This window comes from Odontesthes bonariensis, chromosome 11 (genome assembly GCF_027942865.1).
Source record: "Odontesthes bonariensis isolate fOdoBon6 chromosome 11, fOdoBon6.hap1, whole genome shotgun sequence".
Taxonomy (NCBI): domain Eukaryota; kingdom Metazoa; phylum Chordata; class Actinopteri; order Atheriniformes; family Atherinopsidae; genus Odontesthes; species Odontesthes bonariensis.
This window is the reverse complement of record NC_134516.1, coordinates 31,581,319-31,603,727: the sequence shown is the minus strand read 5'-3', so window position 1 is coordinate 31,603,727 and position 22,409 is coordinate 31,581,319. Positions and strand designations below refer to the sequence as shown.

General features: G+C 48.9%; 49 non-coding genes and 2 pseudogenes across 49 annotated transcripts; 25 read left to right on the top strand and 26 right to left on the bottom strand.

Annotated features, from left to right (window-relative positions):
• Positions 1-30: 30 nt before the first annotated feature.
• On the bottom strand, positions 31-149 carry LOC142392356 (5S ribosomal RNA). Its single transcript, XR_012771013.1, has one exon. It is a non-coding gene; the product is annotated as a 5S ribosomal RNA (ribosomal RNA).
• Positions 150-503: 354 nt separating this feature from the next.
• LOC142392034 (5S ribosomal RNA) lies at positions 504-622 on the top strand. Its single transcript, XR_012770706.1, has one exon. It is a non-coding gene; the product is annotated as a 5S ribosomal RNA (ribosomal RNA).
• A 299-nt stretch (positions 623-921) lies between these two features.
• Positions 922-1,040, bottom strand: LOC142392128 (5S ribosomal RNA). The gene has a single exon (XR_012770796.1). It is a non-coding gene; the product is annotated as a 5S ribosomal RNA (ribosomal RNA).
• A 354-nt stretch (positions 1,041-1,394) lies between these two features.
• LOC142392535 (5S ribosomal RNA) lies at positions 1,395-1,513 on the top strand. Its single transcript, XR_012771180.1, has one exon. It is a non-coding gene; the product is annotated as a 5S ribosomal RNA (ribosomal RNA).
• Positions 1,514-1,812: 299 nt separating this feature from the next.
• On the bottom strand, positions 1,813-1,931 carry LOC142392355 (5S ribosomal RNA). The gene has a single exon (XR_012771012.1). It is a non-coding gene; the product is annotated as a 5S ribosomal RNA (ribosomal RNA).
• A 354-nt stretch (positions 1,932-2,285) lies between these two features.
• LOC142393155 (5S ribosomal RNA) lies at positions 2,286-2,404 on the top strand. The gene has a single exon (XR_012771774.1). It is a non-coding gene; the product is annotated as a 5S ribosomal RNA (ribosomal RNA).
• A 298-nt stretch (positions 2,405-2,702) lies between these two features.
• LOC142392354 (5S ribosomal RNA) lies at positions 2,703-2,821 on the bottom strand. Its single transcript, XR_012771011.1, has one exon. It is a non-coding gene; the product is annotated as a 5S ribosomal RNA (ribosomal RNA).
• A 354-nt stretch (positions 2,822-3,175) lies between these two features.
• Positions 3,176-3,294, top strand: LOC142392032 (5S ribosomal RNA). Its single transcript, XR_012770704.1, has one exon. It is a non-coding gene; the product is annotated as a 5S ribosomal RNA (ribosomal RNA).
• Positions 3,295-3,593: 299 nt separating this feature from the next.
• LOC142392127 (5S ribosomal RNA) lies at positions 3,594-3,712 on the bottom strand. The gene has a single exon (XR_012770795.1). It is a non-coding gene; the product is annotated as a 5S ribosomal RNA (ribosomal RNA).
• A 354-nt stretch (positions 3,713-4,066) lies between these two features.
• On the top strand, positions 4,067-4,185 carry LOC142392534 (5S ribosomal RNA). Its single transcript, XR_012771179.1, has one exon. It is a non-coding gene; the product is annotated as a 5S ribosomal RNA (ribosomal RNA).
• Positions 4,186-4,484: 299 nt separating this feature from the next.
• LOC142392353 (5S ribosomal RNA) lies at positions 4,485-4,603 on the bottom strand. The gene has a single exon (XR_012771010.1). It is a non-coding gene; the product is annotated as a 5S ribosomal RNA (ribosomal RNA).
• Positions 4,604-4,957: 354 nt separating this feature from the next.
• On the top strand, positions 4,958-5,076 carry LOC142393154 (5S ribosomal RNA). Its single transcript, XR_012771773.1, has one exon. It is a non-coding gene; the product is annotated as a 5S ribosomal RNA (ribosomal RNA).
• A 298-nt stretch (positions 5,077-5,374) lies between these two features.
• Positions 5,375-5,493, bottom strand: LOC142392384 (5S ribosomal RNA). The gene has a single exon (XR_012771039.1). It is a non-coding gene; the product is annotated as a 5S ribosomal RNA (ribosomal RNA).
• A 354-nt stretch (positions 5,494-5,847) lies between these two features.
• LOC142392031 (5S ribosomal RNA) lies at positions 5,848-5,966 on the top strand. The gene has a single exon (XR_012770703.1). It is a non-coding gene; the product is annotated as a 5S ribosomal RNA (ribosomal RNA).
• Positions 5,967-6,265: 299 nt separating this feature from the next.
• On the bottom strand, positions 6,266-6,384 carry LOC142392126 (5S ribosomal RNA). Its single transcript, XR_012770794.1, has one exon. It is a non-coding gene; the product is annotated as a 5S ribosomal RNA (ribosomal RNA).
• A 354-nt stretch (positions 6,385-6,738) lies between these two features.
• LOC142392532 (5S ribosomal RNA) lies at positions 6,739-6,857 on the top strand. Its single transcript, XR_012771178.1, has one exon. It is a non-coding gene; the product is annotated as a 5S ribosomal RNA (ribosomal RNA).
• A 299-nt stretch (positions 6,858-7,156) lies between these two features.
• Positions 7,157-7,275, bottom strand: LOC142392352 (5S ribosomal RNA). Its single transcript, XR_012771009.1, has one exon. It is a non-coding gene; the product is annotated as a 5S ribosomal RNA (ribosomal RNA).
• A 354-nt stretch (positions 7,276-7,629) lies between these two features.
• LOC142393153 (5S ribosomal RNA) lies at positions 7,630-7,748 on the top strand. Its single transcript, XR_012771772.1, has one exon. It is a non-coding gene; the product is annotated as a 5S ribosomal RNA (ribosomal RNA).
• A 298-nt stretch (positions 7,749-8,046) lies between these two features.
• On the bottom strand, positions 8,047-8,165 carry LOC142392382 (5S ribosomal RNA). The gene has a single exon (XR_012771037.1). It is a non-coding gene; the product is annotated as a 5S ribosomal RNA (ribosomal RNA).
• Positions 8,166-8,519: 354 nt separating this feature from the next.
• Positions 8,520-8,638, top strand: LOC142392030 (5S ribosomal RNA). Its single transcript, XR_012770702.1, has one exon. It is a non-coding gene; the product is annotated as a 5S ribosomal RNA (ribosomal RNA).
• A 301-nt stretch (positions 8,639-8,939) lies between these two features.
• LOC142392351 (5S ribosomal RNA) lies at positions 8,940-9,058 on the bottom strand. The gene has a single exon (XR_012771008.1). It is a non-coding gene; the product is annotated as a 5S ribosomal RNA (ribosomal RNA).
• A 354-nt stretch (positions 9,059-9,412) lies between these two features.
• On the top strand, positions 9,413-9,531 carry LOC142392029 (5S ribosomal RNA). Its single transcript, XR_012770701.1, has one exon. It is a non-coding gene; the product is annotated as a 5S ribosomal RNA (ribosomal RNA).
• A 301-nt stretch (positions 9,532-9,832) lies between these two features.
• Positions 9,833-9,941, bottom strand: LOC142393704 (5S ribosomal RNA; annotated as a pseudogene).
• Positions 9,942-10,295: 354 nt separating this feature from the next.
• Positions 10,296-10,414, top strand: LOC142392531 (5S ribosomal RNA). Its single transcript, XR_012771177.1, has one exon. It is a non-coding gene; the product is annotated as a 5S ribosomal RNA (ribosomal RNA).
• A 298-nt stretch (positions 10,415-10,712) lies between these two features.
• Positions 10,713-10,831, bottom strand: LOC142393435 (5S ribosomal RNA). Its single transcript, XR_012772040.1, has one exon. It is a non-coding gene; the product is annotated as a 5S ribosomal RNA (ribosomal RNA).
• A 354-nt stretch (positions 10,832-11,185) lies between these two features.
• On the top strand, positions 11,186-11,304 carry LOC142392028 (5S ribosomal RNA). Its single transcript, XR_012770700.1, has one exon. It is a non-coding gene; the product is annotated as a 5S ribosomal RNA (ribosomal RNA).
• Positions 11,305-11,605: 301 nt separating this feature from the next.
• LOC142393720 (5S ribosomal RNA) lies at positions 11,606-11,714 on the bottom strand (annotated as a pseudogene).
• A 354-nt stretch (positions 11,715-12,068) lies between these two features.
• On the top strand, positions 12,069-12,187 carry LOC142392530 (5S ribosomal RNA). The gene has a single exon (XR_012771176.1). It is a non-coding gene; the product is annotated as a 5S ribosomal RNA (ribosomal RNA).
• Positions 12,188-12,488: 301 nt separating this feature from the next.
• On the bottom strand, positions 12,489-12,607 carry LOC142392350 (5S ribosomal RNA). Its single transcript, XR_012771007.1, has one exon. It is a non-coding gene; the product is annotated as a 5S ribosomal RNA (ribosomal RNA).
• A 354-nt stretch (positions 12,608-12,961) lies between these two features.
• On the top strand, positions 12,962-13,080 carry LOC142392529 (5S ribosomal RNA). The gene has a single exon (XR_012771175.1). It is a non-coding gene; the product is annotated as a 5S ribosomal RNA (ribosomal RNA).
• A 301-nt stretch (positions 13,081-13,381) lies between these two features.
• On the bottom strand, positions 13,382-13,500 carry LOC142392349 (5S ribosomal RNA). The gene has a single exon (XR_012771006.1). It is a non-coding gene; the product is annotated as a 5S ribosomal RNA (ribosomal RNA).
• Positions 13,501-13,854: 354 nt separating this feature from the next.
• Positions 13,855-13,973, top strand: LOC142392528 (5S ribosomal RNA). Its single transcript, XR_012771174.1, has one exon. It is a non-coding gene; the product is annotated as a 5S ribosomal RNA (ribosomal RNA).
• A 298-nt stretch (positions 13,974-14,271) lies between these two features.
• On the bottom strand, positions 14,272-14,390 carry LOC142392348 (5S ribosomal RNA). Its single transcript, XR_012771005.1, has one exon. It is a non-coding gene; the product is annotated as a 5S ribosomal RNA (ribosomal RNA).
• A 354-nt stretch (positions 14,391-14,744) lies between these two features.
• Positions 14,745-14,863, top strand: LOC142392026 (5S ribosomal RNA). Its single transcript, XR_012770698.1, has one exon. It is a non-coding gene; the product is annotated as a 5S ribosomal RNA (ribosomal RNA).
• A 298-nt stretch (positions 14,864-15,161) lies between these two features.
• On the bottom strand, positions 15,162-15,280 carry LOC142392346 (5S ribosomal RNA). Its single transcript, XR_012771003.1, has one exon. It is a non-coding gene; the product is annotated as a 5S ribosomal RNA (ribosomal RNA).
• A 354-nt stretch (positions 15,281-15,634) lies between these two features.
• Positions 15,635-15,753, top strand: LOC142392025 (5S ribosomal RNA). The gene has a single exon (XR_012770697.1). It is a non-coding gene; the product is annotated as a 5S ribosomal RNA (ribosomal RNA).
• A 298-nt stretch (positions 15,754-16,051) lies between these two features.
• Positions 16,052-16,170, bottom strand: LOC142392345 (5S ribosomal RNA). The gene has a single exon (XR_012771002.1). It is a non-coding gene; the product is annotated as a 5S ribosomal RNA (ribosomal RNA).
• A 354-nt stretch (positions 16,171-16,524) lies between these two features.
• LOC142392100 (5S ribosomal RNA) lies at positions 16,525-16,643 on the top strand. Its single transcript, XR_012770769.1, has one exon. It is a non-coding gene; the product is annotated as a 5S ribosomal RNA (ribosomal RNA).
• Positions 16,644-16,941: 298 nt separating this feature from the next.
• Positions 16,942-17,060, bottom strand: LOC142392344 (5S ribosomal RNA). Its single transcript, XR_012771001.1, has one exon. It is a non-coding gene; the product is annotated as a 5S ribosomal RNA (ribosomal RNA).
• Positions 17,061-17,414: 354 nt separating this feature from the next.
• Positions 17,415-17,533, top strand: LOC142392613 (5S ribosomal RNA). Its single transcript, XR_012771256.1, has one exon. It is a non-coding gene; the product is annotated as a 5S ribosomal RNA (ribosomal RNA).
• A 298-nt stretch (positions 17,534-17,831) lies between these two features.
• LOC142392343 (5S ribosomal RNA) lies at positions 17,832-17,950 on the bottom strand. The gene has a single exon (XR_012771000.1). It is a non-coding gene; the product is annotated as a 5S ribosomal RNA (ribosomal RNA).
• Positions 17,951-18,304: 354 nt separating this feature from the next.
• On the top strand, positions 18,305-18,423 carry LOC142392024 (5S ribosomal RNA). Its single transcript, XR_012770696.1, has one exon. It is a non-coding gene; the product is annotated as a 5S ribosomal RNA (ribosomal RNA).
• Positions 18,424-18,721: 298 nt separating this feature from the next.
• Positions 18,722-18,840, bottom strand: LOC142392403 (5S ribosomal RNA). Its single transcript, XR_012771057.1, has one exon. It is a non-coding gene; the product is annotated as a 5S ribosomal RNA (ribosomal RNA).
• A 354-nt stretch (positions 18,841-19,194) lies between these two features.
• LOC142392612 (5S ribosomal RNA) lies at positions 19,195-19,313 on the top strand. Its single transcript, XR_012771255.1, has one exon. It is a non-coding gene; the product is annotated as a 5S ribosomal RNA (ribosomal RNA).
• A 298-nt stretch (positions 19,314-19,611) lies between these two features.
• LOC142392342 (5S ribosomal RNA) lies at positions 19,612-19,730 on the bottom strand. Its single transcript, XR_012770999.1, has one exon. It is a non-coding gene; the product is annotated as a 5S ribosomal RNA (ribosomal RNA).
• Positions 19,731-20,084: 354 nt separating this feature from the next.
• LOC142392098 (5S ribosomal RNA) lies at positions 20,085-20,203 on the top strand. The gene has a single exon (XR_012770768.1). It is a non-coding gene; the product is annotated as a 5S ribosomal RNA (ribosomal RNA).
• A 298-nt stretch (positions 20,204-20,501) lies between these two features.
• LOC142392340 (5S ribosomal RNA) lies at positions 20,502-20,620 on the bottom strand. The gene has a single exon (XR_012770998.1). It is a non-coding gene; the product is annotated as a 5S ribosomal RNA (ribosomal RNA).
• A 354-nt stretch (positions 20,621-20,974) lies between these two features.
• LOC142392023 (5S ribosomal RNA) lies at positions 20,975-21,093 on the top strand. The gene has a single exon (XR_012770695.1). It is a non-coding gene; the product is annotated as a 5S ribosomal RNA (ribosomal RNA).
• A 298-nt stretch (positions 21,094-21,391) lies between these two features.
• Positions 21,392-21,510, bottom strand: LOC142392339 (5S ribosomal RNA). Its single transcript, XR_012770997.1, has one exon. It is a non-coding gene; the product is annotated as a 5S ribosomal RNA (ribosomal RNA).
• Positions 21,511-21,864: 354 nt separating this feature from the next.
• On the top strand, positions 21,865-21,983 carry LOC142392115 (5S ribosomal RNA). The gene has a single exon (XR_012770784.1). It is a non-coding gene; the product is annotated as a 5S ribosomal RNA (ribosomal RNA).
• Positions 21,984-22,281: 298 nt separating this feature from the next.
• LOC142392123 (5S ribosomal RNA) lies at positions 22,282-22,400 on the bottom strand. The gene has a single exon (XR_012770792.1). It is a non-coding gene; the product is annotated as a 5S ribosomal RNA (ribosomal RNA).
• Positions 22,401-22,409: the final 9 nt, after the last annotated feature.

Sequence of the window (22,409 nt, the reverse complement as noted above, 5' to 3'; positions counted from 1 at the left end):
CCAAACTGCATGCGCCTGGAGAAGCCAAAAGGCTTACAGCACCTGGTATTCCCAGGCGGTCTCCCATCCAAGTACTAACCAGGCCCGACTCTGCTTGGCTTCTGAGATCTGATGAGATCAGGCGTGTTCAGGGTGGTGTGGCCGTAAGCCAGCAATGGAATCCCAAACCAGCTTTTTATAGATTCTGAAACAGAATCTGTTATTGTATTCCGACTTCTAAAATAGAACTATACCGTTTAGAGAAGACGCAGTTTATGAGCATGTCGTGGGATTGAGCTTCCCTGGTTTCTCTATATGACAACGGACACAAAACTACACACAGGGAACAGAGGAGCTTGACAGACAGTTATCTGAGAGTCCCATTTTCAGCTGCAGAGAACAATCACATCAGGGAAGTCAACGTGCAGGCTCAACAGCAGCCTCTCAAGCCAGCTCTCTGGTAAAAATAGGGGAAACGTATGGTTCCAGCACCTATATAACATATATTTGTCACAGGGACTGTGGCTTACGGCCACACCGCCCTGAACACGCCCGATCTCGTCCGATCTCGGAAGCCAAGCAGGGTCGGGCCTGGTTAGTACTTGGATGGGAGACCGCTTGGGAATACCAGGTGCTGTAAGCTTTTTTTCTCTTCTCTCTGCGGCCTGCATGTAACATCTGACCATCACCGTGTGCCACACAGACACCAGGAAGTTAACCAGCTTGGGCTGCTGCTGATTGGTTGGCAGACACCTCTGTTTCTGTTTGGCTCTCAGTCTCCATGTTGCTGATCCTGGATCTGCTGAGATGTCCCAGGCCATTGTTGGCTTTGATCCTCATACATTTAACTTTGTCCTGAGAAAGGACAAGTTCCAAAAAGTCAAACAGGGACTACTTTTGCATTTGACGTAGCCAAACTGCATGCGCCTGGAGAAGCCAAAAGGCTTACAGCACCTGGTATTCCCAGGCGGTCTCCCATCCAAGTACTAACCAGGCCCAACTCTGCTTGGCTTCTGAGATCTGATGAGATCAGGCGTGTTCAGGGTGGTGTGGCCGTAAGCCAGCAATGGAATCCCAAACCAGCTTTTTATAGATTCTGAAACAGAATCTGTTATTGTATTCCGACTTCTAAAATAGAACTATACCGTTTAGAGAAGACGCAGTTTATGAGCATGTCGTGGGATTGAGCTTCCCTGGTTTCTCTATATGACAACGGACACAAAACTACACACAGGGAACAGAGGAGCTTGACAGACAGTTATCTGAGAGTCCCATTTTCAGCTGCAGAGAACAATCACATCAGGGAAGTCAACGTGCAGGCTCAACAGCAGCCTCTCAAGCCAGCTCTCTGGTAAAAATAGGGGAAACGTATGGTTCCAGCACCTATATAACATATATTTGTCACAAGGACTGTGGCTTACGGCCACACTGCCCTGAACACGCCCGATCTCGTCCGATCTCGGAAGCCAAGCAGGGTCGGGCCTGGTTAGTACTTGGATGGGAGACCGCTTGGGAATACCAGGTGCTGTAAGCTTTTTTTCTCTTCTCTCTGCGGCCTGCATGTAACATCTGACCATCACCGTGTGCCACACAGACACCAGGAAGTTAACCAGCTTGGGCTGCTGCTGATTGGTTGGCAGACACCTCTGTTTCTGTTTGGCTCTCAGTCTCCATGTTGCTGATCCTGGATCTGCTGAGATGTCCCAGGCCATTGTTGGCTTTGATCCTCATACATTTAACTTTGTCCTGAGAAAGGACAAGTTCCAAAAAGTCAAACAGGGACTACTTTTGCATTTGACGTAGCCAAACTGCATGCGCCTGGAGAAGCCAAAAGGCTTACAGCACCTGGTATTCCCAGGCGGTCTCCCATCCAAGTACTAACCAGGCCCGACTCTGCTTGGCTTCTGAGATCTGATGAGATCAGGCGTGTTCAGGGTGGTGTGGCCGTAAGCCAGCAATGGAATCCCAAACCAGCTTTTTATAGATTCTGAAACAGAATCTGTTATTGTATTCCGACTTCTAAAATAGAACTATACCGTTTAGAGAAGACGCAGTTTATGAGCATGTCGTGGGATTGAGCTTCCCTGGTTTCTCTATATGACAACGGACACAAAACTACACACAGGGAACAGAGGAGCTTGACAGACAGTTATCTGAGAGTCCCATTTTCAGCTGCAGAGAACAATCACATCAGGGAAGTCAACGTGCAGGCTCAACAGCAGCCTCTCAAGCCAGCTCTCTGGTAAAAATAGGGGAAACGTATGGTTCCAGGACCTATATAACATATATTTGTCACAGGGACTGTGGCTTACGGCCACACCGCCCTGAACACGCCCGATCTCGTCAGATCTCGGAATCCAAGCAGGGTCGGGCCTGGTTAGTACTTGGATGGGAGACCGCTTGGGAATACCAGGTGCTGTAAGCTTTTTTCTCTTCTCTCTGCGGCCTGCATGTAACATCTGACCATCACCGTGTGCCACACAGACACCAGGAAGTTAACCAGCTTGGGCTGCTGCTGATTGGTTGGCAGACACCTCTGTTTCTGTTTGGCTCTCAGTCTCCATGTTGCTGATCCTGGATCTGCTGAGATGTCCCAGGCCATTGTTGGCTTTGATCCTCATACATTTAACTTTGTCCTGAGAAAGGACAAGTTCCAAAAAGTCAAACAGGGACTACTTTTGCATTTGACGTAGCCAAACTGCATGCGCCTGGAGAAGCCAAAAGGCTTACAGCACCTGGTATTCCCAGGCGGTCTCCCATCCAAGTACTAACCAGGCCCGACTCTGCTTGGCTTCTGAGATCTGATGAGATCAGGCGTGTTCAGGGTGGTGTGGCCGTAAGCCAGCAATGGAATCCCAAACCAGCTTTTTATAGATTCTGAAACAGAATCTGTTATTGTATTCCGACTTCTAAAATAGAACTATACCGTTTAGAGAAGACGCAGTTTATGAGCATGTCGTGGGATTGAGCTTCCCTGGTTTCTCTATATGACAACGGACACAAAACTACACACAGGGAACAGAGGAGCTTGACAGACAGTTATCTGAGAGTCCCATTTTCAGCTGCAGAGAACAATCACATCAGGGAAGTCAACGTGCAGGCTCAACAGCAGCCTCTCAAGCCAGCTCTCTGGTAAAAATAGGGGAAACGTATGGTTCCAGCACCTATATAACATATATTTGTCACAGGGACTGTGGCTTACGGCCACACCGCCCTGAACACGCCCGATCTCGTCCGATCTCGGAAGCCAAGCAGGGTCGGGCCTGGTTAGTACTTGGATGGGAGACCGCTTGGGAATACCAGGTGCTGTAAGCTTTTTTTCTCTTCTCTCTGCGGCCTGCATGTAACATCTGACCATCACCGTGTGCCACACAGACACCAGGAAGTTAACCAGCTTGGGCTGCTGCTGATTGGTTGGCAGACACCTCTGTTTCTGTTTGGCTCTCAGTCTCCATGTTGCTGATCCTGGATCTGCTGAGATGTCCCAGGCCATTGTTGGCTTTGATCCTCATACATTTAACTTTGTCCTGAGAAAGGACAAGTTCCAAAAAGTCAAACAGGGACTACTTTTGCATTTGACGTAGCCAAACTGCATGCGCCTGGAGAAGCCAAAAGGCTTACAGCACCTGGTATTCCCAGGCGGTCTCCCATCCAAGTACTAACCAGGCCCAACTCTGCTTGGCTTCTGAGATCTGATGAGATCAGGCGTGTTCAGGGTGGTGTGGCCGTAAGCCAGCAATGGAATCCCAAACCAGCTTTTTATAGATTCTGAAACAGAATCTGTTATTGTATTCCGACTTCTAAAATAGAACTATACCGTTTAGAGAAGACGCAGTTTATGAGCATGTCGTGGGATTGAGCTTCCCTGGTTTCTCTATATGACAACGGACACAAAACTACACACAGGGAACAGAGGAGCTTGACAGACAGTTATCTGAGAGTCCCATTTTCAGCTGCAGAGAACAATCACATCAGGGAAGTCAACGTGCAGGCTCAACAGCAGCCTCTCAAGCCAGCTCTCTGGTAAAAATAGGGGAAACGTATGGTTCCAGCACCTATATAACATATATTTGTCACAAGGACTGTGGCTTACGGCCACACTGCCCTGAACACGCCCGATCTCGTCCGATCTCGGAAGCCAAGCAGGGTCGGGCCTGGTTAGTACTTGGATGGGAGACCGCTTGGGAATACCAGGTGCTGTAAGCTTTTTTTCTCTTCTCTCTGCGGCCTGCATGTAACATCTGACCATCACCGTGTGCCACACAGACACCAGGAAGTTAACCAGCTTGGGCTGCTGCTGATTGGTTGGCAGACACCTCTGTTTCTGTTTGGCTCTCAGTCTCCATGTTGCTGATCCTGGATCTGCTGAGATGTCCCAGGCCATTGTTGGCTTTGATCCTCATACATTTAACTTTGTCCTGAGAAAGGACAAGTTCCAAAAAGTCAAACAGGGACTACTTTTGCATTTGACGTAGCCAAACTGCATGCGCCTGGAGAAGCCAAAAGGCTTACAGCACCTGGTATTCCCAGGCGGTCTCCCATCCAAGTACTAACCAGGCCCGACTCTGCTTGGCTTCTGAGATCTGATGAGATCAGGCGTGTTCAGGGTGGTGTGGCCGTAAGCCAGCAATGGAATCCCAAACCAGCTTTTTATAGATTCTGAAACAGAATCTGTTATTGTATTCCGACTTCTAAAATAGAACTATACCGTTTAGAGAAGACGCAGTTTATGAGCATGTCGTGGGATTGAGCTTCCCTGGTTTCTCTATATGACAACGGACACAAAACTACACACAGGGAACAGAGGAGCTTGACAGACAGTTATCTGAGAGTCCCATTTTCAGCTGCAGAGAACAATCACATCAGGGAAGTCAACGTGCAGGCTCAACAGCAGCCTCTCAAGCCAGCTCTCTGGTAAAAATAGGGGAAACGTATGGTTCCAGGACCTATATAACATATATTTGTCACAGGGACTGTGGCTTACGGCCACACCGCCCTGAACACGCCCGATCTCGTCAGATCTCGGAATCCAAGCAGGGTCGGGCCTGGTTAGTACTTGGATGGGAGACCGCTTGGGAATACCAGGTGCTGTAAGCTTTTTTCTCTTCTCTCTGCGGCCTGCATGTAACATCTGACCATCACCGTGTGCCACACAGACACCAGGAAGTTAACCAGCTTGGGCTGCTGCTGATTGGTTGGCAGACACCTCTGTTTCTGTTTGGCTCTCAGTCTCCATGTTGCTGATCCTGGATCTGCTGAGATGTCCCAGGCCATTGTTGGCTTTGATCCTCATACATTTAACTTTGTCCTGAGAAAGGACAAGTTCCAAAAAGTCAAACAGGGACTACTTTTGCATTTGACGTAGCCAAACTGCATGCGCCTGGAGAAGCCAAAAGGCTTACAGCACCTGGTATTCCCAGGCGGTCTCCCATCCAAGTACTAACCAGGCCCGACTCTGCTTGGCTTCTGAGATCTGATGAGATCAGGCGTGTTCAGGGTGGTGTGGCTGTAAGCCAGCAATGGAATCCCAAACCAGCTTTTTATAGATTCTGAAACAGAATCTGTTATTGTATTCCGACTTCTAAAATAGAACTATACCGTTTAGAGAAGACGCAGTTTATGAGCATGTCGTGGGATTGAGCTTCCCTGGTTTCTCTATATGACAACGGACACAAAACTACACACAGGGAACAGAGGAGCTTGACAGACAGTTATCTGAGAGTCCCATTTTCAGCTGCAGAGAACAATCACATCAGGGAAGTCAATGTGCAGGCTCAACAGCAGCCTCTCAAGCCAGCTCTCTGGTAAAAATAGGGGAAACGTATGGTTCCAGCACCTATATAACATATATTTGTCACAGGGACTGTGGCTTACGGCCACACCGCCCTGAACACGCCCGATCTCGTCCGATCTCGGAAGCCAAGCAGGGTCGGGCCTGGTTAGTACTTGGATGGGAGACCGCTTGGGAATACCAGGTGCTGTAAGCTTTTTTTCTCTTCTCTCTGCGGCCTGCATGTAACATCTGACCATCACCGTGTGCCACACAGACACCAGGAAGTTAACCAGCTTGGGCTGCTGCTGATTGGTTGGCAGACACCTCTGTTTCTGTTTGGCTCTCAGTCTCCATGTTGCTGATCCTGGATCTGCTGAGATGTCCCAGGCCATTGTTGGCTTTGATCCTCATACATTTAACTTTGTCCTGAGAAAGGACAAGTTCCAAAAAGTCAAACAGGGACTACTTTTGCATTTGACGTAGCCAAACTGCATGCGCCTGGAGAAGCCAAAAGGCTTACAGCACCTGGTATTCCCAGGCGGTCTCCCATCCAAGTACTAACCAGGCCCAACTCTGCTTGGCTTCTGAGATCTGATGAGATCAGGCGTGTTCAGGGTGGTGTGGCCGTAAGCCAGCAATGGAATCCCAAACCAGCTTTTTATAGATTCTGAAACAGAATCTGTTATTGTATTCCGACTTCTAAAATAGAACTATACCGTTTAGAGAAGACGCAGTTTATGAGCATGTCGTGGGATTGAGCTTCCCTGGTTTCTCTATATGACAACGGACACAAAACTACACACAGGGAACAGAGGAGCTTGACAGACAGTTATCTGAGAGTCCCATTTTCAGCTGCAGAGAACAATCACATCAGGGAAGTCAACGTGCAGGCTCAACAGCAGCCTCTCAAGCCAGCTCTCTGGTAAAAATAGGGGAAACGTATGGTTCCAGCACCTATATAACATATATTTGTCACAAGGACTGTGGCTTACGGCCACACTGCCCTGAACACGCCCGATCTCGTCCGATCTCGGAAGCCAAGCAGGGTCGGGCCTGGTTAGTACTTGGATGGGAGACCGCTTGGGAATACCAGGTGCTGTAAGCTTTTTTTCTCTTCTCTCTGCGGCCTGCATGTAACATCTGACCATCACCGTGTGCCACACAGACACCAGGAAGTTAACCAGCTTGGGCTGCTGCTGATTGGTTGGCAGACACCTCTGTTTCTGTTTGGCTCTCAGTCTCCATGTTGCTGATCCTGGATCTGCTGAGATGTCCCAGGCCATTGTTGGCTTTGATCCTCATACATTTAACTTTGTCCTGAGAAAGGACAAGTTCCAAAAAGTCAAACAGGGACTACTTTTGCATTTGACGTAGCCAAACTGCATGCGCCTGGAGAAGCCAAAAGGCTTACAGCACCTGGTATTCCCAGGCGGTCTCCCATCCAAGTACTAACCAGGCCCGACTCTGCTTGGCTTCTGAGATCTGATGAGATCAGGCGTGTTCAGGGTGGTGTGGCCGTAAGCCAGCAATGGAATCCCAAACCAGCTTTTTATAGATTCTGAAACAGAATCTGTTATTGTATTCCGACTTCTAAAATAGAACTATACCGTTTAGAGAAGACGCAGTTTATGAGCATGTCGTGGGATTGAGCTTCCCTGGTTTCTCTATATGACAACGGACACAAAACTACACACAGGGAACAGAGGAGCTTGACAGACAGTTATCTGAGAGTCCCATTTTCAGCTGCAGAGAACAATCACATCAGGGAAGTCAACGTGCAGGCTCAACAGCAGCCTCTCAAGCCAGCTCTCTGGTAAAAATAGGGGAAACGTATGGTTCCAGGACCTATATAACATATATTTGTCACAGGGACTGTGGCTTACGGCCACACCGCCCTGAACACGCCCGATCTCGTCAGATCTCGGAATCCAAGCAGGGTCGGGCCTGGTTAGTACTTGGATGGGAGACCGCTTGGGAATACCAGGTGCTGTAAGCTTTTTTCTCTTCTCTCTGCGGCCTGCATGTAACATCTGACCATCACCGTGTGCCACACAGACACCAGGAAGTTAACCAGCTTGGGCTGCTGCTGATTGGTTGGCAGACACCTCTGTTTCTGTTTGGCTCTCAGTCTCCATGTTGCTGATCCTGGATCTGCTGAGATGTCCCAGGCCATTGTTGGCTTTGATCCTCATACATTTAACTTTGTCCTGAGAAAGGACAAGTTCCAAAAAGTCAAACAGGGACTACTTTTGCATTTGACGTAGCCAAACTGCATGCGCCTGGAGAAGCCAAAAGGCTTACAGCACCTGGTATTCCCAGGCGGTCTCCCATCCAAGTACTAACCAGGCCCGACTCTGCTTGGCTTCTGAGATCTGATGAGATCAGGCGTGTTCAGGGTGGTGTGGCTGTAAGCCAGCAATGGAATCCCAAACCAGCTTTTTATAGATTCTGAAACAGAATCTGTTATTGTATTCCGACTTCTAAAATAGAACTATACCGTTTAGAGAAGACGCAGTTTATGAGCATGTCGTGGGATTGAGCTTCCCTGGTTTCTCTATATGACAACGGACACAAAACTACACACAGGGAACAGAGGAGCTTGACAGACAGTTATCTGAGAGTCCCATTTTCAGCTGCAGAGAACAATCACATCAGGGAAGTCAATGTGCAGGCTCAACAGCAGCCTCTCAAGCCAGCTCTCTGGTAAAAATAGGGGAAACGTATGGTTCCAGCACCTATATAACATATATTTGTCACAGGGACTGTGGCTTACGGCCACACCGCCCTGAACACGCCCGATCTCGTCCGATCTCGGAAGCCAAGCAGGGTCGGGCCTGGTTAGTACTTGGATGGGAGACCGCTTGGGAATACCAGGTGCTGTAAGCTTTTTTCTCTTCTCTCTGCGGCCTGCATGTAACATCTGACCATCACCGTGTGCCACACAGACACCAGGAAGTTAACCAGCTTGGGCTGCTGCTGATTGGTTGGCAGACACCTCTGTTTCTGTTTGGCTCTCAGTCTCCATGTTGCTGATCCTGGATCTGCTGAGATGTCCCAGCAGGCCATTGTTGGCTTTGATCCTCATACATTTAACTTTGTCCTGAGAAAGGACAAGTTCCAAAAAGTCAAACAGGGACTACTTTTGCATTTGACGTAGCCAAACTGCATGCGCCTGGAGAAGCCAAAAGGCTTACAGCACCTGGTATTCCCAGGCGGTCTCCCATCCAAGTACTAACCAGGCCCGACTCTGCTTGGCTTCTGAGATCTGATGAGATCAGGCGTGTTCAGGGTGGTGTGGCCGTAAGCCAGCAATGGAATCCCAAACCAGCTTTTTATAGATTCTGAAACAGAATCTGTTATTGTATTCCGACTTCTAAAATAGAACTATACCGTTTAGAGAAGACGCAGTTTATGAGCATGTCGTGGGATTGAGCTTCCCTGGTTTCTCTATATGACAACGGACACAAAACTACACACAGGGAACAGAGGAGCTTGACAGACAGTTATCTGAGAGTCCCATTTTCAGCTGCAGAGAACAATCACATCAGGGAAGTCAACGTGCAGGCTCAACAGCAGCCTCTCAAGCCAGCTCTCTGGTAAAAATAGGGGAAACGTATGGTTCCAGCACCTATATAACATATATTTGTCACAGGGACTGTGGCTTACGGCCACACCGCCCTGAACACGCCCGATCTCGTCCGATCTCGGAAGCCAAGCAGGGTCGGGCCTGGTTAGTACTTGGATGGGAGACCGCTTGGGAATACCAGGTGCTGTAAGCTTTTTTCTCTTCTCTCTGCGGCCTGCATGTAACATCTGACCATCACCGTGTGCCACACAGACACCAGGAAGTTAACCAGCTTGGGCTGCTGCTGATTGGTTGGCAGACACCTCTGTTTCTGTTTGGCTCTCAGTCTCCATGTTGCTGATCCTGGATCTGCTGAGATGTCCCAGCAGGCCATTGTTGGCTTTGATCCTCATACATTTAACTTTGTCCTGAGAAAGGACAAGTTCCAAAAAGTCAAACAGGGACTACTTTTGCATTTGACGTAGCCAAACTGCATGCGCCTGGAGAAGCCAAAAGGCTTACAGCACCTGGTATTCCCAGGCGGTCTCCCATCCAAGTACTAACCAGGCCCGACTCTGCTTGGCTTCTGAGATCTGGCGTGTTCAGGGTGGTGTGGCCGTAAGCCAGCAATGGAATCCCAAACCAGCTTTTTATAGATTCTGAAACAGAATCTGTTATTGTATTCCGACTTCTAAAATAGAACTATACCGTTTAGAGAAGACGCAGTTTATGAGCATGTCGTGGGATTGAGCTTCCCTGGTTTCTCTATATGACAACGGACACAAAACTACACACAGGGAACAGAGGAGCTTGACAGACAGTTATCTGAGAGTCCCATTTTCAGCTGCAGAGAACAATCACATCAGGGAAGTCAACGTGCAGGCTCAACAGCAGCCTCTCAAGCCAGCTCTCTGGTAAAAATAGGGGAAACGTATGGTTCCAGCACCTATATAACATATATTTGTCACAGGGACTGTGGCTTACGGCCACACTGCCCTGAACACGCCCGATCTCGTCCGATCTCGGAAGCCAAGCAGGGTCGGGCCTGGTTAGTACTTGGATGGGAGACCGCTTGGGAATACCAGGTGCTGTAAGCTTTTTTCTCTTCTCTCTGCGGCCTGCATGTAACATCTGACCATCACCGTGTGCCACACAGACACCAGGAAGTTAACCAGCTTGGGCTGCTGCTGATTGGTTGGCAGACACCTCTGTTTCTGTTTGGCTCTCAGTCTCCATGTTGCTGATCCTGGATCTGCTGAGATGTCCCAGGCCATTGTTGGCTTTGATCCTCATACATTTAACTTTGTCCTGAGAAAGGACAAGTTCCAAAAAGTCAAACAGGGACTACTTTTGCATTTGACGTAGCCAAACTGCATGCGCCTGGAGAAGCCAAAAGGCTTACAGCACCTGGTATTCCCAGGCTGTCTCCCATCCAAGTACTAACCAGGCCCGACTCTGCTTGGCTTCTGAGATCTGATGAGATCAGGCGTGTTCAGGGTGGTGTGGCCGTAAGCCAGCAATGGAATCCCAAACCAGCTTTTTATAGATTCTGAAACAGAATCTGTTATTGTATTCCGACTTCTAAAATAGAACTATACCGTTTAGAGAAGACGCAGTTTATGAGCATGTCGTGGGATTGAGCTTCCCTGGTTTCTCTATATGACAACGGACACAAAACTACACACAGGGAACAGAGGAGCTTGACAGACAGTTATCTGAGAGTCCCATTTTCAGCTGCAGAGAACAATCACATCAGGGAAGTCAACGTGCAGGCTCAACAGCAGCCTCTCAAGCCAGCTCTCTGGTAAAAATAGGGGAAACGTATGGTTCCAGCACCTATATAACATATATTTGTCACAGGGACTGTGGCTTACGGCCACACCGCCCTGAACACGCCCGATCTCGTCCGATCTCGGAAGCCAAGCAGGGTCGGGCCTGGTTAGTACTTGGATGGGAGACCGCTTGGGAATACCAGGTGCTGTAAGCTTTTTTCTCTTCTCTCTGCGGCCTGCATGTAACATCTGACCATCACCGTGTGCCACACAGACACCAGGAAGTTAACCAGCTTGGGCTGCTGCTGATTGGTTGGCAGACACCTCTGTTTCTGTTTGGCTCTCAGTCTCCATGTTGCTGATCCTGGATCTGCTGAGATGTCCCAGCAGGCCATTGTTGGCTTTGATCCTCATACATTTAACTTTGTCCTGAGAAAGGACAAGTTCCAAAAAGTCAAACAGGGACTACTTTTGCATTTGACGTAGCCAAACTGCATGCGCCTGGAGAAGCCAAAAGGCTTACAGCACCTGGTATTCCCAGGCGGTCTCCCATCCAAGTACTAACCAGGCCCGACTCTGCTTGGCTTCTGAGAGCTGGCGTGTTCAGGGTGGTGTGGCCGTAAGCCAGCAATGGAATCCCAAACCAGCTTTTTATAGATTCTGAAACAGAATCTGTTATTGTATTCCGACTTCTAAAATAGAACTATACCGTTTAGAGAAGACGCAGTTTATGAGCATGTCGTGGGATTGAGCTTCCCTGGTTTCTCTATATGACAACGGACACAAAACTACACACAGGGAACAGAGGAGCTTGACAGACAGTTATCTGAGAGTCCCATTTTCAGCTGCAGAGAACAATCACATCAGGGAAGTCAACGTGCAGGCTCAACAGCAGCCTCTCAAGCCAGCTCTCTGGTAAAAATAGGGGAAACGTATGGTTCCAGCACCTATATAACATATATTTGTCACAGGGACTGTGGCTTACGGCCACACTGCCCTGAACACGCCCGATCTCGTCCGATCTCGGAAGCCAAGCAGGGTCGGGCCTGGTTAGTACTTGGATGGGAGACCGCTTGGGAATACCAGGTGCTGTAAGCTTTTTTCTCTTCTCTCTGCGGCCTGCATGTAACATCTGACCATCACCGTGTGCCACACAGACACCAGGAAGTTAACCAGCTTGGGCTGCTGCTGATTGGTTGGCAGACATCTCTGTTTCTGTTTGGCTCTCAGTCTCCATGTTGCTGATCCTGGATCTGCTGAGATGTCCCAGCAGGCCATTGTTGGCTTTGATCCTCATACATTTAACTTTGTCCTGAGAAAGGACAAGTTCCAAAAAGTCAAACAGGGACTACTTTTGCATTTGACGTAGCCAAACTGCATGCGCCTGGAGAAGCCAAAAGGCTTACAGCACCTGGTATTCCCAGGCGGTCTCCCATCCAAGTACTAACCAGGCCCGACTCTGCTTGGCTTCTGAGATCTGATGAGATCAGGCGTGTTCAGGGTGGTGTGGCCGTAAGCCAGCAATGGAATCCCAAACCAGCTTTTTATAGATTCTGAAACAGAATCTGTTATTGTATTCCGACTTCTAAAATAGAACTATACCGTTTAGAGAAGACGCAGTTTATGAGCATGTCGTGGGATTGAGCTTCCCTGGTTTCTCTATATGACAACGGACACAAAACTACACACAGGGAACAGAGGAGCTTGACAGACAGTTATCTGAGAGTCCCATTTTCAGCTGCAGAGAACAATCACATCAGGGAAGTCAACGTGCAGGCTCAACAGCAGCCTCTCAAGCCAGCTCTCTGGTAAAAATAGGGGAAACGTATGGTTCCAGCACCTATATAACATATATTTGTCACAGGGACTGTGGCTTACGGCCACACTGCCCTGAACACGCCCGATCTCGTCCGATCTCGGAAGCCAAGCAGGGTCGGGCCTGGTTAGTACTTGGATGGGAGACCGCTTGGGAATACCAGGTGCTGTAAGCTTTTTTCTCTTCTCTCTGCGGCCTGCATGTAACATCTGACCATCACCGTGTGCCACACAGACACCAGGAAGTTAACCAGCTTGGGCTGCTGCTGATTGGTTGGCAGACACCTCTGTTTCTGTTTGGCTCTCAGTCTCCATGTTGCTGATCCTGGATCTGCTGAGATGTCCCAGCAGGCCATTGTTGGCTTTGATCCTCATACATTTAACTTTGTCCTGAGAAAGGACAAGTTCCAAAAAGTCAAACAGGGACTACTTTTGCATTTGACGTAGCCAAACTGCATGCGCCTGGAGAAGCCAAAAGGCTTACAGCACCTGGTATTCCCAGGCGGTCTCCCATCCAAGTACTAACCAGGCCCGACTCTGCTTGGCTTCTGAGATCTGATGAGATCAGGCGTGTTCAGGGTGGTGTGGCCGTAAGCCAGCAATGGAATCCCAAACCAGCTTTTTATAGATTCTGAAACAGAATCTGTTATTGTATTCCGACTTCTAAAATAGAACTATACCGTTTAGAGAAGACGCAGTTTATGAGCATGTCGTGGGATTGAGCTTCCCTGGTTTCTCTATATGACAACGGACACAAAACTACACACAGGGAACAGAGGAGCTTGACAGACAGTTATCTGAGAGTCCCATTTTCAGCTGCAGAGAACAATCACATCAGGGAAGTCAACGTGCAGGCTCAACAGCAGCCTCTCAAGCCAGCTCTCTGGTAAAAATAGGGGAAACGTATGGTTCCAGCACCTATATAACATATATTTGTCACAGGGACTGTGGCTTACGGCCACACTGCCCTGAACACGCCCGATCTCGTCCGATCTCGGAAGCCAAGCAGGGTCGGGCCTGGTTAGTACTTGGATGGGAGACCGCTTGGGAATACCAGGTGCTGTAAGCTTTTTTCTCTTCTCTCTGCGGCCTGCATGTAACATCTGACCATCACCGTGTGCCACACAGACACCAGGAAGTTAACCAGCTTGGGCTGCTGCTGATTGGTTGGCAGACACCTCTGTTTCTGTTTGGCTCTCAGTCTCCATGTTGCTGATCCTGGATCTGCTGAGATGTCCCAGGCCATTGTTGGCTTTGATCCTCATACATTTAACTTTGTCCTGAGAAAGGACAAGTTCCAAAAAGTCAAACAGGGACTACTTTTGCATTTGACGTAGCCAAACTGCATGCGCCTGGAGAAGCCAAAAGGCTTACAGCACCTGGTATTCCCAGGCGGTCTCCCATCCAAGTACTAACCAGGCCCGACTCTGCTTGGCTTCTGAGATCTGATGAGATCAGGCGTGTTCAGGGTGGTGTGGCCGTAAGCCAGCAATGGAATCCCAAACCAGCTTTTTATAGATTCTGAAACAGAATCTGTTATTGTATTCCGACTTCTAAAATAGAACTATACCGTTTAGAGAAGACGCAGTTTATGAGCATGTCGTGGGATTGAGCTTCCCTGGTTGCTCTATATGACAACGGACACAAAACTACACACAGGGAACAGAGGAGCTTGACAGACAGTTATCTGAGAGTCCCATTTTCAGCTGCAGAGAACAATCACATCAGGGAAGTCAACGTGCAGGCTCAACAGCAGCCTCTCAAGCCAGCTCTCTGGTAAAAATAGGGGAAACGTATGGTTCCAGCACCTATATAACATATATTTGTCACAGGGACTGTGGCTTACGGCCACACCGCCCTGAACACGCCCGATCTCGTCCGATCTCGGAAGCCAAGCAGGGTCGGGCCTGGTTAGTACTTGGATGGGAGACCGCTTGGGAATACCAGGTGCTGTAAGCTTTTTTCTCTTCTCTCTGCGGCCTGCATGTAACATCTGACCATCACCGTGTGCCACACAGACACCAGGAAGTTAACCAGCTTGGGCTGCTGCTGATTGGTTGGCAGACACCTCTGTTTCTGTTTGGCTCTCAGTCTCCATGTTGCTGATCCTGGATCTGCTGAGATGTCCCAGGCCATTGTTGGCTTTGATCCTCATACATTTAACTTTGTCCAGAGAAAGGACAAGTTCCAAAAAGTCAAACAGGGACTACTTTTGCATTTGACGTAGCCAAACTGCATGCGCCTGGAGAAGCCAAAAGGCTTACAGCACCTGGTATTCCCAGGCGGTCTCCCATCCAAGTACTAACCAGGCCCGACTCTGCTTGGCTTCTGAGATCTGATGAGATCAGGCGTGTTCAGGGTGGTGTGGCCGTAAGCCAGCAATGGAATCCCAAACCAGCTTTTTATAGATTCTGAAACAGAATCTGTTATTGTATTCCGACTTCTAAAATAGAACTATACCGTTTAGAGAAGACGCAGTTTATGAGCATGTCGTGGGATTGAGCTTCCCTGGTTGCTCTATATGACAACGGACACAAAACTACACACAGGGAACAGAGGAGCTTGACAGACAGTTATCTGAGAGTCCCATTTTCAGCTGCAGAGAACAATCACATCAGGGAAGTCAACATGCAGGCTCAACAGCAGCCTCTCAAGCCAGCTCTCTGGTAAAAATAGGGGAAACGTATGGTTCCAGCACCTATATAACATATATTTGTCACTGGGACTGTGGCTTACGGCCACACCGCCCTGAACACGCCCGATCTCGTCCGATCTCGGAAGCCAAGCAGGGTCGGGCCTGGTTAGTACTTGGATGGGAGACCGCTTGGGAATACCAGGTGCTGTAAGCTTTTTTCTCTTCTCTCTGCGGCCTGCATGTAACATCTGACCATCACCGTGTGCCACACAGACACCAGGAAGTTAACCAGCTTGGGCTGCTGCTGATTGGTTGGCAGACACCTCTGTTTCTGTTTGGCTCTCAGTCTCCATGTTGCTGATCCTGGATCTGCTGAGATGTCCCAGGCCATTGTTGGCTTTGATCCTCATACATTTAACTTTGTCCTGAGAAAGGACAAGTTCCAAAAAGTCAAACAGGGACTACTTTTGCATTTGACGTAGCCAAACTGCATGCGCCTGGAGAAGCCAAAAGGCTTACAGCACCTGGTATTCCCAGGCGGTCTCCCATCCAAGTACTAACCAGGCCCGACTCTGCTTGGCTTCTGAGATCTGATGAGATCAGGCGTGTTCAGGGTGGTGTGGCCGTAAGCCAGCAATGGAATCCCAAACCAGCTTTTTATAGATTCTGAAACAGAATCTGTTATTGTATTCCGACTTCTAAAATAGAACTATACCGTTTAGAGAAGACGCAGTTTATGAGCATGTCGTGGGATTGAGCTTCCCTGGTTGCTCTATATGACAACGGACACAAAACTACACACAGGGAACAGAGGAGCTTGACAGACAGTTATCTGAGAGTCCCATTTTCAGCTGCAGAGAACAATCACATCAGGGAAGTCAACGTGCAGGCTCAACAGCAGCCTCTCAAGCCAGCTCTCTGGTAAAAATAGGGGAAACGTATGGTTCCAGCACCTATATAACATATATTTGTCACAGGGACTGTGGCTTACGGCCACACCGCCCTGAACACGCCCGATCTCGTCAGATCTCGGAAGCCAAGCAGGGTCGGGCCTGGTTAGTACTTGGATGGGAGACCGCTTGGGAATACCAGGTGCTGTAAGCTTTTTTCTCTTCTCTCTGCGGCCTGCATGTAACATCTGACCATCACCGTGTGCCACACAGACACCAGGAAGTTAACCAGCTTGGGCTGCTGCTGATTGGTTGGCAGACACCTCTGTTTCTGTTTGGCTCTCAGTCTCCATGTTGCTGATCCTGGATCTGCTGAGATGTCCCAGGCCATTGTTGGCTTTGATCCTCATACATTTAACTTTGTCCTGAGAAAGGACAAGTTCCAAAAAGTCAAACAGGGACTACTTTTGCATTTGACGTAGCCAAACTGCATGCGCCTGGAGAAGCCAAAAGGCTTACAGCACCTGGTATTCCCAGGCGGTCTCCCATCCAAGTACTAACCAGGCCCGACTCTGCTTGGCTTCTGAGATCTGATGAGATCAGGCGTGTTCAGGGTGGTGTGGCCGTAAGCCAGCAATGGAATCCCAAACCAGCTTTTTATAGATTCTGAAACAGAATCTGTTATTGTATTCCGACTTCTAAAATAGAACTATACCGTTTAGAGAAGACGCAGTTTATGAGCATGTCGTGGGATTGAGCTTCCCTGGTTTCTCTATATGACAACGGACACAAAACTACACACAGGGAACAGAGGAGCTTGACAGACAGTTATCTGAGAGTCCCATTTTCAGCTGCAGAGAACAATCACATCAGGGAAGTCAACGTGCAGGCTCAACAGCAGCCTCTCAAGCCAGCTCTCTGGTAAAAATAGGGGAAACGTATGGTTCCAGCACCTATATAACATATATTTGTCACAGGGACTGTGGCTTACGGCCACACCGCCCTGAACACGCCCGATCTCGTCCGATCTCGGAAGCCAAGCAGGGTCGGGCCTGGTTAGTACTTGGATGGGAGACTGCTTGGGAATACCAGGTGCTGTAAGCTTTTTTCTCTTCTCTCTGCGGCCTGCATGTAACATCTGACCATCACCGTGTGCCACACAGACACCAGGAAGTTAACCAGCTTGGGCTGCTGCTGATTGGTTGGCAGACACCTCTGTTTCTGTTTGGCTCTCAGTCTCCATGTTGCTGATCCTGGATCTGCTGAGATGTCCCAGGCCATTGTTGGCTTTGATCCTCATACATTTAACTTTGTCCTGAGAAAGGACAAGTTCCAAAAAGTCAAACAGGGACTACTTTTGCATTTGACGTAGCCAAACTGCATGCGCCTGGAGAAGCCAAAAGGCTTACAGCACCTGGTATTCCCAGGCGGTCTCCCATCCAAGTACTAACCAGGCCCGACTCTGCTTGGCTTCTGAGATCTGATGAGATCAGGCGTGTTCAGGGTGGTGTGGCCGTAAGCCAGCAATGGAATCCCAAACCAGCTTTTTATAGATTCTGAAACAGAATCTGTTATTGTATTCCGACTTCTAAAATAGAACTATACCGTTTAGAGAAGACGCAGTTTATGAGCATGTCGTGGGATTGAGCTTCCCTGGTTTCTCTATATGACAACGGACACAAAACTACACACAGGGAACAGAGGAGCTTGACAGACAGTTATCTGAGAGTCCCATTTTCAGCTGCAGAGAACAATCACATCAGGGAAGTCAACGTGCAGGCTCAACAGCAGCCTCTCAAGCCAGCTCTCTGGTAAAAATAGGGGAAACGTATGGTTCCAGCACCTATATAACATATATTTGTCACAGGGACTGTGGCTTACGGCCACACCGCCCTGAACACGCCCGATCTCGTCCGATCTCGGAAGCCAAGCAGGGTCGGGCCTGGTTAGTACTTGGATGGGAGACCGCTTGGGAATACCAGGTGCTGTAAGCTTTTTTCTCTTCTCTCTGCGGCCTGCATGTAACATCTGACCATCACCGTGTGCCACACAGACACCAGGAAGTTAACCAGCTTGGGCTGCTGCTGATTGGTTGGCAGACACCTCTGTTTCTGTTTGGCTCTCAGTCTCCATGTTGCTGATCCTGGATCTGCTGAGATGTCCCAGGCCATTGTTGGCTTTGATCCTCATACATTTAACTTTGTCCTCAGAAAGGACAAGTTCCAAAAAGTCAAACAGGGACTACTTTTGCATTTGACGTAGCCAAACTGCATGCGCCTGGAGAAGCCAAAAGGCTTACAGCACCTGGTATTCCCAGGCGGTCCCCCATCCAAGTACTAACCAGGCCCGACTCTGCTTGGCTTCTGAGATCTGATGAGATCAGGCGTGTTCAGGGTGGTGTGGCCGTAAGCCAGCAATGGAATCCCAAACCAGCTTTTTATAGATTCTGAAACAGAATCTGTTATTGTATTCCGACTTCTAAAATAGAACTATACCGTTTAGAGAAGACGCAGTTTATGAGCATGTCGTGGGATTGAGCTTCCCTGGTTTCTCTATATGACAACGGACACAAAACTACACACAGGGAACAGAGGAGCTTGACAGACAGTTATCTGAGAGTCCCATTTTCAGCTGCAGAGAACAATCACATCAGGGAAGTCAACGTGCAGGCTCAACAGCAGCCTCTCAAGCCAGCTCTCTGGTAAAAATAGGGGAAACGTATGGTTCCAGCACCTATATAACATATATTTGTCACAGGGACTGTGGCTTACGGCCACACCGCCCTGAACACGCCCGATCTCGTCCGATCTCGGAAGCCAAGCAGGGTCGGGCCTGGTTAGTACTTGGATGGGAGACTGCTTGGGAATACCAGGTGCTGTAAGCTTTTTTCTCTTCTCTCTGCGGCCTGCATGTAACATCTGACCATCACCGTGTGCCACACAGACACCAGGAAGTTAACCAGCTTGGGCTGCTGCTGATTGGTTGGCAGACACCTCTGTTTCTGTTTGGCTCTCAGTCTCCATGTTGCTGATCCTGGATCTGCTGAGATGTCCCAGGCCATTGTTGGCTTTGATCCTCATACATTTAACTTTGTCCTGAGAAAGGACAAGTTCCAAAAAGTCAAACAGGGACTACTTTTGCATTTGACGTAGCCAAACTGCATGCGCCTGGAGAAGCCAAAAGGCTTACAGCACCTGGTATTCCCAGGCGGTCTCCCATCCAAGTACTAACCAGGCCCGACTCTGCTTGGCTTCTGAGATCTGATGAGATCAGGCGTGTTCAGGGTGGTGTGGCCGTAAGCCAGCAATGGAATCCCAAACCAGCTTTTTATAGATTCTGAAACAGAATCTGTTATTGTATTCCGACTTCTAAAATAGAACTATACCGTTTAGAGAAGACGCAGTTTATGAGCATGTCGTGGGATTGAGCTTCCCTGGTTTCTCTATATGACAACGGACACAAAACTACACACAGGGAACAGAGGAGCTTGACAGACAGTTATCTGAGAGTCCCATTTTCAGCTGCAGAGAACAATCACATCAGGGAAGTCAACGTGCAGGCTCAACAGCAGCCTCTCAAGCCAGCTCTCTGGTAAAAATAGGGGAAACGTATGGTTCCAGCACCTATATAACATATATTTGTCACAGGGACTGTGGCTTACGGCCACACCGCCCTGAACACGCCCGATCTCGTCAGATCTCGGAAGCCAAGCAGGGTCGGGCCTGGTTAGTACTTGGATGGGAGACCGCTTGGGAATACCAGGTGCTGTAAGCTTTTTTCTCTTCTCTCTGCGGCCTGCATGTAACATCTGACCATCACCGTGTGCCACACAGACACCAGGAAGTTAACCAGCTTGGGCTGCTGCTGATTGGTTGGCAGACACCTCTGTTTCTGTTTGGCTCTCAGTCTCCATGTTGCTGATCCTGGATCTGCTGAGATGTCCCAGGCCATTGTTGGCTTTGATCCTCATACATTTAACTTTGTCCTGAGAAAGGACAAGTTCCAAAAAGTCAAACAGGGACTACTTTTGCATTTGACGTAGCCAAACTGCATGCGCCTGGAGAAGCCAAAAGGCTTACAGCACCTGGTATTCCCAGGCGGTCTCCCATCCAAGTACTAACCAGGCCCGACTCTGCTTGGCTTCTGAGATCTGATGAGATCAGGCGTGTTCAGGGTGGTGTGGCCGTAAGCCAGCAATGGAATCCCAAACCAGCTCTTTATAGATTCTGAAACAGAATCTGTTATTGTATTCCGACTTCTAAAATAGAACTATACCGTTTAGAGAAGACGCAGTTTATGAGCATGTCGTGGGATTGAGCTTCCCTGGTTTCTCTATATGACAACGGACACAAAACTACACACAGGGAACAGAGGAGCTTGACAGACAGTTATCTGAGAGTCCCATTTTCAGCTGCAGAGAACAATCACATCAGGGAAGTCAACGTGCAGGCTCAACAGCAGCCTCTCAAGCCAGCTCTCTGGTAAAAATAGGGGAAACGTATGGTTCCAGCACCTATATAACATATATTTGTCACAGGGACTGTGGCTTACGGCCACACCGCCCTGAACACGCCCGATCTCGTCCGATCTCGGAAGCCAAGCAGGGTCGGGCCTGGTTAGTACTTGGATGGGAGACCGCTTGGGAATACCAGGTGCTGTAAGCTTTTTTCTCTTCTCTCTGCGGCCTGCATGTAACATCTGACCATCACCGTGTGCCACACAGACACCAGGAAGTTAACCAGCTTGGGCTGCTGCTGATTGGTTGGCAGACACCTCTGTTTCTGTTTGGCTCTCAGTCTCCATGTTGCTGATCCTGGATCTGCTGAGATGTCCCAGGCCATTGTTGGCTTTGATCCTCATACATTTAACTTTGTCCTGAGAAAGGACAAGTTCCAAAAAGTCAAACAGGGACTACTTTTGCATTTGACGTAGCCAAACTGCATGCGCCTGGAGAAGCCAAAAGGCTTACAGCACCTGGTATTCCCAGGCGGTCTCCCATCCAAGTACTAACCAGGCCCGACTCTGCTTGGCTTCTGAGATCTGATGAGATCAGGCGTGTTCAGGGTGGTGTGGCCGTAAGCCAGCAATGGAATCCCAAACCAGCTTTTTATAGATTCTGAAACAGAATCTGTTATTGTATTCCGACTTCTAAAATAGAACTATACCGTTTAGAGAAGACGCAGTTTATGAGCATGTCGTGGGATTGAGCTTCCCTGGTTTCTCTATATGACAACGGACACAAAACTACACACAGGGAACAGAGGAGCTTGACAGACAGTTATCTGAGAGTCCCATTTTCAGCTGCAGAGAACAATCACATCAGGGAAGTCAACGAGCAGGCTCAACAGCAGCCTCTCAAGCCAGCTCTCTGGTAAAAATAGGGGAAACGTATGGTTCCAGCACCTATATAACATATATTTGTCACAGGGACTGTGGCTTACGGCCACACCGCCCTGAACACGCCCGATCTCGTCTGATCTCGGAAGCCAAGCAGGGTCGGGCCTGGTTAGTACTTGGATGGGAGACCGCTTGGGAATACCAGGTGCTGTAAGCTTTTTTCTCTTCTCTCTGCGGCCTGCATGTAACATCTGACCATCACCGTGTGCCACACAGACACCAGGAAGTTAACCAGCTTGGGCTGCTGCTGATTGGTTGGCAGACACCTCTGTTTCTGTTTGGCTCTCAGTCTCCATGTTGCTGATCCTGGATCTGCTGAGATGTCCCAGGCCATTGTTGGCTTTGATCCTCATACATTTAACTTTGTCCTGAGAAAGGACAAGTTCCAAAAAGTCAAACAGGGACTACTTTTGCATTTGACGTAGCCAAACTGCATGCGCCTGGAGAAGCCAAAAGGCTTACAGCACCTGGTATTCCCAGGCGGTCTCCCATCCAAGTACTAACCAGGCCCAACTCTGCTTGGCTTCTGAGATCTGATGAGATCAGGCGTGTTCAGGGTGGTGTGGCCGTAAGCCAGCAATGG